Source organism: Nilaparvata lugens, chromosome 4 (genome assembly GCF_014356525.2).
Source record: "Nilaparvata lugens isolate BPH chromosome 4, ASM1435652v1, whole genome shotgun sequence".
NCBI lineage: Eukaryota > Metazoa > Arthropoda > Insecta > Hemiptera > Delphacidae > Nilaparvata > Nilaparvata lugens.
In genome coordinates, this window is record NC_052507.1 from 43,684,897 (window position 1) to 43,693,814 (window position 8,918).

The following is an 8,918-nucleotide window of genomic DNA, read 5'->3' on the forward strand; positions in this document are numbered from 1 at the left end:
ATCTCCTTCAGTTTTCAGTAGTTGAAGGTGAAGTTCGTTCATTGTTTGTTTATCCTTTATTTTATCGCATCATCAAGTTGATGATAATTTTTGATTGCTGAAGGTCTTAAATTAAGGTAAGATCATTCATTTATGTCTAGGATATTTATTGATAAGTTTAATAGCATACAGAAGTTACCTACTAAACAAAGCTGTTTAGCCTAGTTTTGGCAAAGCGTTATTCCCCAGATAAATTTGTAAAGCACATGTTGTTTTTAAAAGCACTATGGTAAATAATAAATTATGTTAGGCCCTATTAATAACCCTGATACAACATTAATTGCAATGTTTAGTGTGTATAAGTTAATTTTTTCCATTTTTAAACCCAAACAGTTGATTTAACCAACTGTTAACATTGTTGGTACATTAAACTTGTAAAACATCTATCAAGTGTGGTTTTGATTTTGTTATTTAGGTAATAATTTTTAAACTAGTGATTATCTGATTCAGTAGTATCATAATAGATTGATTTAATTATTATGAATGTTTAAGATATAAGAAGCTATTGTAAAATGTTACAATAATAAAGTTAATACCAGAATAGGCTTACCCACTAATAATATTAGTTATTTATAGGCATATTAGGGACTATGGTTACATTTGATTTAATTAACTTTTTGAATACAGTATTTTGATTAGATAAAACATTATTTATTTCAATATGACTAGTATCAAATCAACCTCTTGAGAAATACTCTAAATAAACTGTAAATAGCAGCAATCATTCTTATTGATAGGCTACAATTTAATAATTAGTTCAGTACTATGTAAGGTCCTTAAATACTCCCGTGTATTGGTTTATTGTTTTAATACTATCAATTTATTAAAACCATACTAAATTATTAAGTTACTTCAAAATTTCGGTGTAAATGCACGTCCAGTGCCAACATACCTGTCATCAAATTTTTGGTTGGGATCGATTATTAAGTATGCTATTTTGAGCACAAATTTAAACGACGGTCACTATTGTTTTTGAAATAAACTAAGTTCAAAGTAACACATGCATTTAACCTATGAGTAGCAGCCATTTCATTATTGAAATCATCAAATTATGATATTCCCAATCTGAGTTTTCCTAACCCAAAGCTTTTCCTAACCTAAGCTTTATTAACCTAAAGCTTTTCCTAACCTTAGCTACTTATGGTTGCTACTTATAGCATAGGTTAAATGCATGTAAAGTTGTGCTACTTTGAACTTAGTTTATTTTGAAAACAATAGTGACCGCCGTTTAATTTTTTGATTTTGTGCTCAAAATATCATAGGCCTACTAAATCGATCCCAACCAAAAATTTGATGACAGGTATGTTGGCACTGGACGTGCACTTTAGCCAAAATTTCTTTCAATTAGATCATTGCTTTCATACATGTTCCATTTGATTTCAGACGAAGGTGGGAATAGAACTGCAGATACATATTATTATACTAAAATCCACCATGACAGATGAATATGATGCCAAGGATTAGATTTGAAAAAAGTTCTTCTCTCTACATTTGATGAAAGCAATTTTCAGTAAGTTGCACTCTATCTCCTCCAATAATCAAATTTTTCAACATACATAAACAAACTTACTTGTAACCTTAACAAACAAACTTAGGCTACCTACAATAGCCTATATTCAAGAATTACTGGAGCAGTTTTAAGATTTTATGTCAAGCCCTATTAATAACCCTAATATAACAGTAATTGCAATTTTTAGTGTGTATAAGTTGAAAGTTTATCATTTTCAAACACTGAGGCCCGGTTGCACAAAAGCCGGTTAAATTTTAACTGTGATTAATTCCGCGAGAGCCAATCAGAGAAGCCGTTTTATCAAAAACGCATTCTCTGATTGGTTCTCGTGAAGTTAATCACGGTTAAAATTTAACTGGCTTTTGTGCAACCGGGTCCAATAGTTGATTAAACTGTTACCATTGTTGGTTAACTTCAAACTTGTAAAAAACTATCAAGTTAGTGGTTTTAATTTCATGATTCAATACATTTTAAGCTAGTGATTATATGATTTATATGAATAGTAATATTATAATAGATTGATTCAATATCATGGATGGTTATGATATAAAAGAAGCTATTGTAAAATGTTACAATAATAGAACTATTCATAACACCACCTACTAATTATTAGTTATATTTATTAGGGACTATAGTTACATTTTTGTTAGGGACATGAACTAAATTTTTTTTTATATTTTGATTAGATGAAACCATATTTATTCCAATATGACCAGTATAAAATAACCCCCTTGATAAATACTTTAGATAAATTGTAAGTAGAAGCAATCATTCTTATTGATAGGCTACAATTTGATAATTAGTTCAGTACTATGTAAGGTCCTTGAAAACTCTCTTGTATTGGTTTATTGTTATATCATTTACTATCACTTATAAAATTCCTCTCAATTAGAAAATCGCTTTCATACATTTAATGTATCATTTGATTTCAGGCAAAGGTGGGAATAGAACTGCAGACGCATATACCAAAATCCACCATGACAGACGAATATGCTGCCAACTACAGTTTTAGATTTAAAACTCCTTTCTACATCTGATGGAAACCATTTTCAGTAAGTTGCACTATACTATTTCCTAATCACTAAAGCAGTTTTAAAATTTTAAAATGATAACTTTATAATTGAATAGGCTCAGATTTTTAATTTCATATGAAGCAAAAATTTATTGTAAAACAAGCTGCAAATTAGTATAGTAATTTCCAAAGAACCATATTGGAGACTTAAGTCACAATAAATCTCAATAATGTTGGATATGTTATAAGAAGTTTGACGAATGAGTGAACTGGCAGAAGTGTGAACCGCGGCTAGAGTCGGTTTAAGGTTGTGCAAAGGCTAAAAATAAAATTTATACTGGTGATATTTTTCAAAGTTTTTCGGTTTGTATATCATCAACCTATCAAAATGAAAAGGTATTCTCAGGAAAACATTTTTTCCGATCATTACTTTTTGAGATATGAGAGCCTAAAGTTTGAATTTTTGGGACAGAACATTTAAAATTCGATAAAAGATAAATCCTTGAGATTTAGAGGATAGATTCTTCATAGTATTGTTGAACTATTAAAAAAATATTTTCTGAAAATATCCATTTTATTGAAAATACAAGGTTTTTGGGCCACTCTGTATCTATATAGAACAAGACAATTATTTATCATGCAAATATTGGTTGGTTCTGAATTTATTTATCCTTTTGTGGATATCACAAATCATAAAAATATAATTTGGAAAGAATAGCAGGCTTTGCCCAAAACTATTTTATTCCCAAATTTTGATAATGAATAATATGTCCCAAAATGTTTTTATAATTTTACTGCTGAAAGTTAAAGTTTAATTTTCATTGATGTTTAAAAAAATATAGGTATAAAAATCAGAAATAAAATATAAATTACTAGCAGGCCCTCTTTTTCATGTCTATATTGACTGGACTAATATGGTTGCAACTTTAAGTGAGTTAGTGTGAACGCATTACTGGGATAAAACATACCTATAGTCTTTTTTCTTTAGGGCTACTTTTGAATAATACTTGAGAATAGAAATCAAAGAAAAATAAAAATAATATTATTCTAATATTTTTATTTCTAAAAAGAAATATGCCAATTTTAAAATGGGTACTTGAATTTCTGTTTTTATTTACATACCTACAGGTATGGTTTGAAAAACAAATACGGCTATCTACTACAGTGCAGTGTAAATATTGCCTAAAACGCTAACCTTGCTAACATATAAAAATTAACATACAATAAAAATAAGTAACATCCATATTTACATAACCAAAAATGTCATATATTCGACTATAAAGGAATAGCACATTCGCTCCTGGGTGGCACATATATGTGCGACATGACTAATCAACTCCTCCCAATAAAAAATTAGGTTTACTTCATATATACCAGTCAATTAATACAGAATACTCCACACATTCCAAATCATATCACCTGTTGAAATGAATATTTCCTTAACAGTAATTTGAATTACTCTGGAAGATCGTTAAATTCCTCAAGTTTCTCAAATTTCAGGGTTTTTTCACTCGTGACACATATATGTGCCACTCGGTCTTTATATAGAATGGTGAGTGTAAACCAAGGATAGTGTATAGCAGGTTGCCTCAATCGCGTTTACATACGCGGATGAGATGGCATGAGCCTACGTGGCAAACGCCGGCTTCCCATAAGAATTACATACAAAACACCGCGTCAAATATCACTTCCTCACATAAAAACCGCTGTATTGATAAAAAATATGAATATGCTATTCAATTCAGAAAGAAACAAGCTCCACATCAATGTGTATTTTGAAAACATTAATTCATTTCGAAAAGTGTAGAAAGTCCTTGAATCTATCACTATATTCAATCGGTAAAACCTATTCATATTTGTGAAAAGGCTGGTAACTTATTTGTTTTGGACTTATTTTAAACAATAATATGACAAAATGAAGCGAACTTATTTAATTTTATGCTGGTCGTCCAATAATATTTAAAAATGATTGTTTATTATTTGACAATTGTTTGTGAAAATTGATAGTTGTATCGTCGCCCGGAATGCTAGTTGCAAGCATTTGTATTAATGATATTTGTTTAAGACTTTATTAATTGACATATACCTAGAACCAATTTAGCGAAATCATGGAACTGTTCACCATGGTTACAAGTTATTTTTAGAACCTTGAACTGTCTGGTTACTAATAATTATTTCAGTTGTCTACTGGAAAGCGTAGTGCCAACACGTTGCTCTTGTATTGTGTTTTTGTCTCTGCTCAGTGCAGTATTATTATTATTATTGACGATTATTAGTATATTTTATTGATTATTTTCATGGGACACAAATTTACAAAGGAAATACCATATATTATTCACAAATAATATAACATTAATTATTCATGAAATTATTCAACTACTTTACAGTACAGTAGTGTAATGCGCTTTATTTTTTGATAAAATAACAGCATTAAAGTCATTAAAAGTCATGATTATCTATTTTTTTATCATAATTGGGATAAATAAAAATCTTTATAATGTTTAAATGATGTTCATATATTCTTAGGGCTTATCTAGACTGTTTATTTTTGTGATAAAGCTAGGCAACCGTTGATGGGTTCGCATTGCTATGTTTCAGGAGTTGTTGATAAAATAACGTTAATATCCTGAAATTCCTAAAGAAGCTGTTAGTTCTTTCCACAGACTTCATAAGGATAAAATTTCTAAATGAGAATAGAATCTGTTTAAGAGAAAGAACTAAAACGATGCAGAAAAAACTAATAGAAAGTACAAAAACGTATTTGAAATGGTATCATCAAATCAAATTGTGTGTTCAAACGATTTGTTTTAGACTCGCCGGTAACATTTATAGGATTTTTACTGAAAATTAGTTTGATATTGTTTCAAAGGGGATAAAATGCTGAACATTTTGATGTCAATCACTTCTATGTAAAGTTGATGGTTGATTTGCTATGAGGGCTCAAAGTTGGCATTTTTACATTTGAATGCATGTTAAGCCAGGGCGAGAGGTCGCAGCATGACGTCACACCATAGCAGGCTGCGGTCTCCACGCGTCTTATGTGATCAAGGCAACCTACTATTATACTATTCTTGAGTTTTTTCCAATTATAAGGAAATAGCAGTATCATCAAAGGCCAATGACATACATATTCATCATAAAATTCATCATTAGTAAATTATTATTATTGATCATGTTTTCAAAGTATAAAAATAAAAATCCAAGAAAATATTTGACTTACAGATAGAAAATTGAAGTGTCCAATATGATGTGAAATGAAAATAGTTCATTCAATAAACTTATTTGTGAATAAAACAATCATGTCAAAAAGGCTTTCTTTTATGAAAGTATGGAATAATCATAAATTAGTAGTCCCAATACATGTGGAGAAATTGCAAATCAGTTACTTGAATCAAAGAAGAACTCATCGTTTCGTCCACTTCACCGCTTGCTCCCAATACTCTTTTCCAATGTCTTCTTTTGCATCCAATATCTAATCACTGCTACCCAAAGACGGAACCTCCTTCAAACATAGTTTTTCAACAACCTTTGAAATTCAACGATACATATGCACATATACAGAGTGAGTCATATGTATGGGAACCCTTCAATAATTTTGAGACAGTTGTAGATATAATTCTGTAACTTTCAGGATCAGTTATTGATAGAATACTCTACCTTTTAATGTACAACCAAGTTCCAACCCCACATAACGTGTTTACTTGGGGGTTGTAACTGGGATATTTAAAATGTAAACACCCATTGTGTGGTTAATCATTTTAAAGGTCTTTTTAAAACAAGAAAGATTACATCAATAATAATGTTCTATGATAATTGTATCCAAAATGGCGGCTGATTGAAGTTTTAGTTTTTGAAGAAATGAGGGTTTGTAACTAAAATATTAAAAATGTAAACACCCATTGTGTGGCTCATAGTTTTAAAGGCCTTTTTAAAACAAGAATGACGACATCAATAAAAATGTTCTATGATACTTTTATCAAAAATGGCGGCTGATTGAAGTTTTAGTTTTTATAGAAATGATGGATAAAAGTAATAAAACTTAAAACAACACTTTTTTTATGAATAACGAAACACATTGAAAAACTGATTATTTATTTAGTAATCTGTTTGGTACTTTTTACTTTCCTTGCCCTATTACCATAGGTAAGGAAAGTATTGCTTTCTGAAAAAAATTAAGGTACCCCAATTTCTAAATTTCTATACGTTTGAAGGTCCCCTGAGTCCAAAAAACTGGTTTTTGGGTATTGGTCTGTGTGTGTGTGTGTGTGTGTGTGTGTGTGTGTGTGTGTGTGTGTGTGTGTGTGTGTATGTGCGTCTGTGTACACGATATCTCATCTCCCAATTAACGGAATGACTTGACATTTGGAACTTAAGGTCCTTTCACTATAAGGATCCGACACGAACAATTTCGATCAAATGCAATTCAAGATGGCGGCTAAAATGGCGAAAATGTTGTCAAAAACAAGGTTTTTCGTGATTTTCTCGGAAACCGCTCCAACGATTTTGATCAAATTCATACCTAAAATAGTAATTGATAAGCTCTATCAACTGTCACAAGTCCCATATCTGTAAAAATTTCAGGAGCTCCGCCCCATCAATGCAGATAGAATCCCAATTATCAGGCTTCAGATACAATCGAAACAAAAAAAATCAAGTGGAGTAGATTGAGCATGAAAATCTCTACAATTAATGTTCAGTAACATTTTCACCTAAAATTGAAAATAAGCTTTAAATTCGAGAAAATGCGATTATTCAATTGCAAATTATTGTTGATTCTATTAAATCATTCACTATGAAGAGATAGCAGACCTCATGTGTGTCTCCAGCGTTATTACCCTGTCACCAGCTGGCTCAAATCACTGAATAGTAGACTTGAGATGCGCGGGAACATTAGCGTCAGGTGATCAATTTTCATAACGGCAAGGAAAGTTGTGTGAGTGCGCCACACCAGATTTTTACATTTCATTTCAAAAGATGCTCCCAAAATGTTCCCCTTTATTCTCTCGTTTGACAGTGTGCCAAACTGTCATAAATGTAAATGAGATGTCCTTATGAAGGTCTAAGTCAACCACTTATGAGGGGTTGAAATTCATTTATGTATGTCAAAAGGTAGAGTATTTGACCAATAACTTATCCTGAAAGTTACAGTATGTATATCAGTCTCCAACTTATGAAAGTTTTTAAGCTACATAATCAGCATTCTGAGAATTGATTACCGAGAAATTTTATATTTTACTCATAATAACCTATTAAGTTATCCCACTAAACTGTACATTTCATATTTTACAGGACCAAGAGTAGAGAGACTACGCCTCATGAAGCTCAAATCGAGGACGATAGCAGTTCAAAGTAAAAATATATAATTAGTTATAAATTGAAAGTTCAATTTTTGTAATATTTAATAAAAATCATTGCATTTTATTGAAAATAATGCTTTCTTATTTACATTTTTCGCTCATATAGTAAATACTCTGAAGTTAAGCTTTAAAGAAAATAAACTAATATAGATATTAATATATAATATTTAATATTTTAATAGATATTCAAAGTAATAATTGATGTGTTACTCAGATGTATATGAACTGTACTCCATTTGAGGTGTTGCAAGCATAGAGGGCTGTTGAACTAGAGCAGATTTGATTTAATTAATTCATCGAATGGCGAGTGACTCATGCACTGCTCCCTCTCAGGACAGTCTGCAAGCTGTTATTGGTTAGCAGAGGTCGATCTCGACTCAATCAATACAGCTACAGAGACAGTTTATAGACTGCCCTGACAGGAGAGAATGAATAAGTAATTTGCCATTCACAGGAGAATTTTAAAGAATATTTCAATTTGAATAATATTAAAAATATAAAATATATATTAATAATCTGATTCAGTGCAATCCAATATAAATGCTTAATCATAATTCAAATTTCATCCAGAATTTGAAATAAATCTGTAATTCTTATTATTCATGATTCAATTATTCTTCCAAACTAATGCTCCAATCTTACTATTGCCTTAATACTCTATTTCTATACTCAGTGGACATCCATACATTCTATATATAGATGAAATCTATATAATATATATATATATATTATATAGTATATATATATATATATATATATATATATATATATATATATATATATATATATAATATATATATATATATAGTCTAGTAATTTCTATATTATATAGAAATTGAGTATTAAGGCAATAGTAAGATTGGAGCATTAGTTTGGAAGAATAATTGAATCATGAATAATAAGAATTACAGATTTATTTCAAATTCTGGATGAAATTTGAATTATGATTAAGCATTGATATTGGATTGCACTGGCCTTGAATCAGGATTGATTCACTCTA

At 30.2% G+C, this 8,918-nt stretch overlaps 1 long non-coding RNA gene across 2 annotated transcripts; it reads left to right on the plus strand.

Annotated features, from left to right (window-relative positions):
- LOC120351189 lies at nucleotides 1–7,989 on the plus strand. Of its 2 annotated transcripts, XR_005571223.1 has the most exons (4): nucleotides 1–116; nucleotides 1,423–1,549; nucleotides 2,482–2,601; nucleotides 7,851–7,989. It is a non-coding gene; the product is annotated as an uncharacterized LOC120351189 (long non-coding RNA). The 2 variants fall into 2 exon arrangements; XR_005571222.1 differs by lacking the exons at nucleotides 1–116; nucleotides 1,423–1,549 and having other exon boundaries at nucleotides 2,367–2,601.
- The last annotated feature ends 929 nt before the right edge of the window (nucleotides 7,990–8,918 follow it).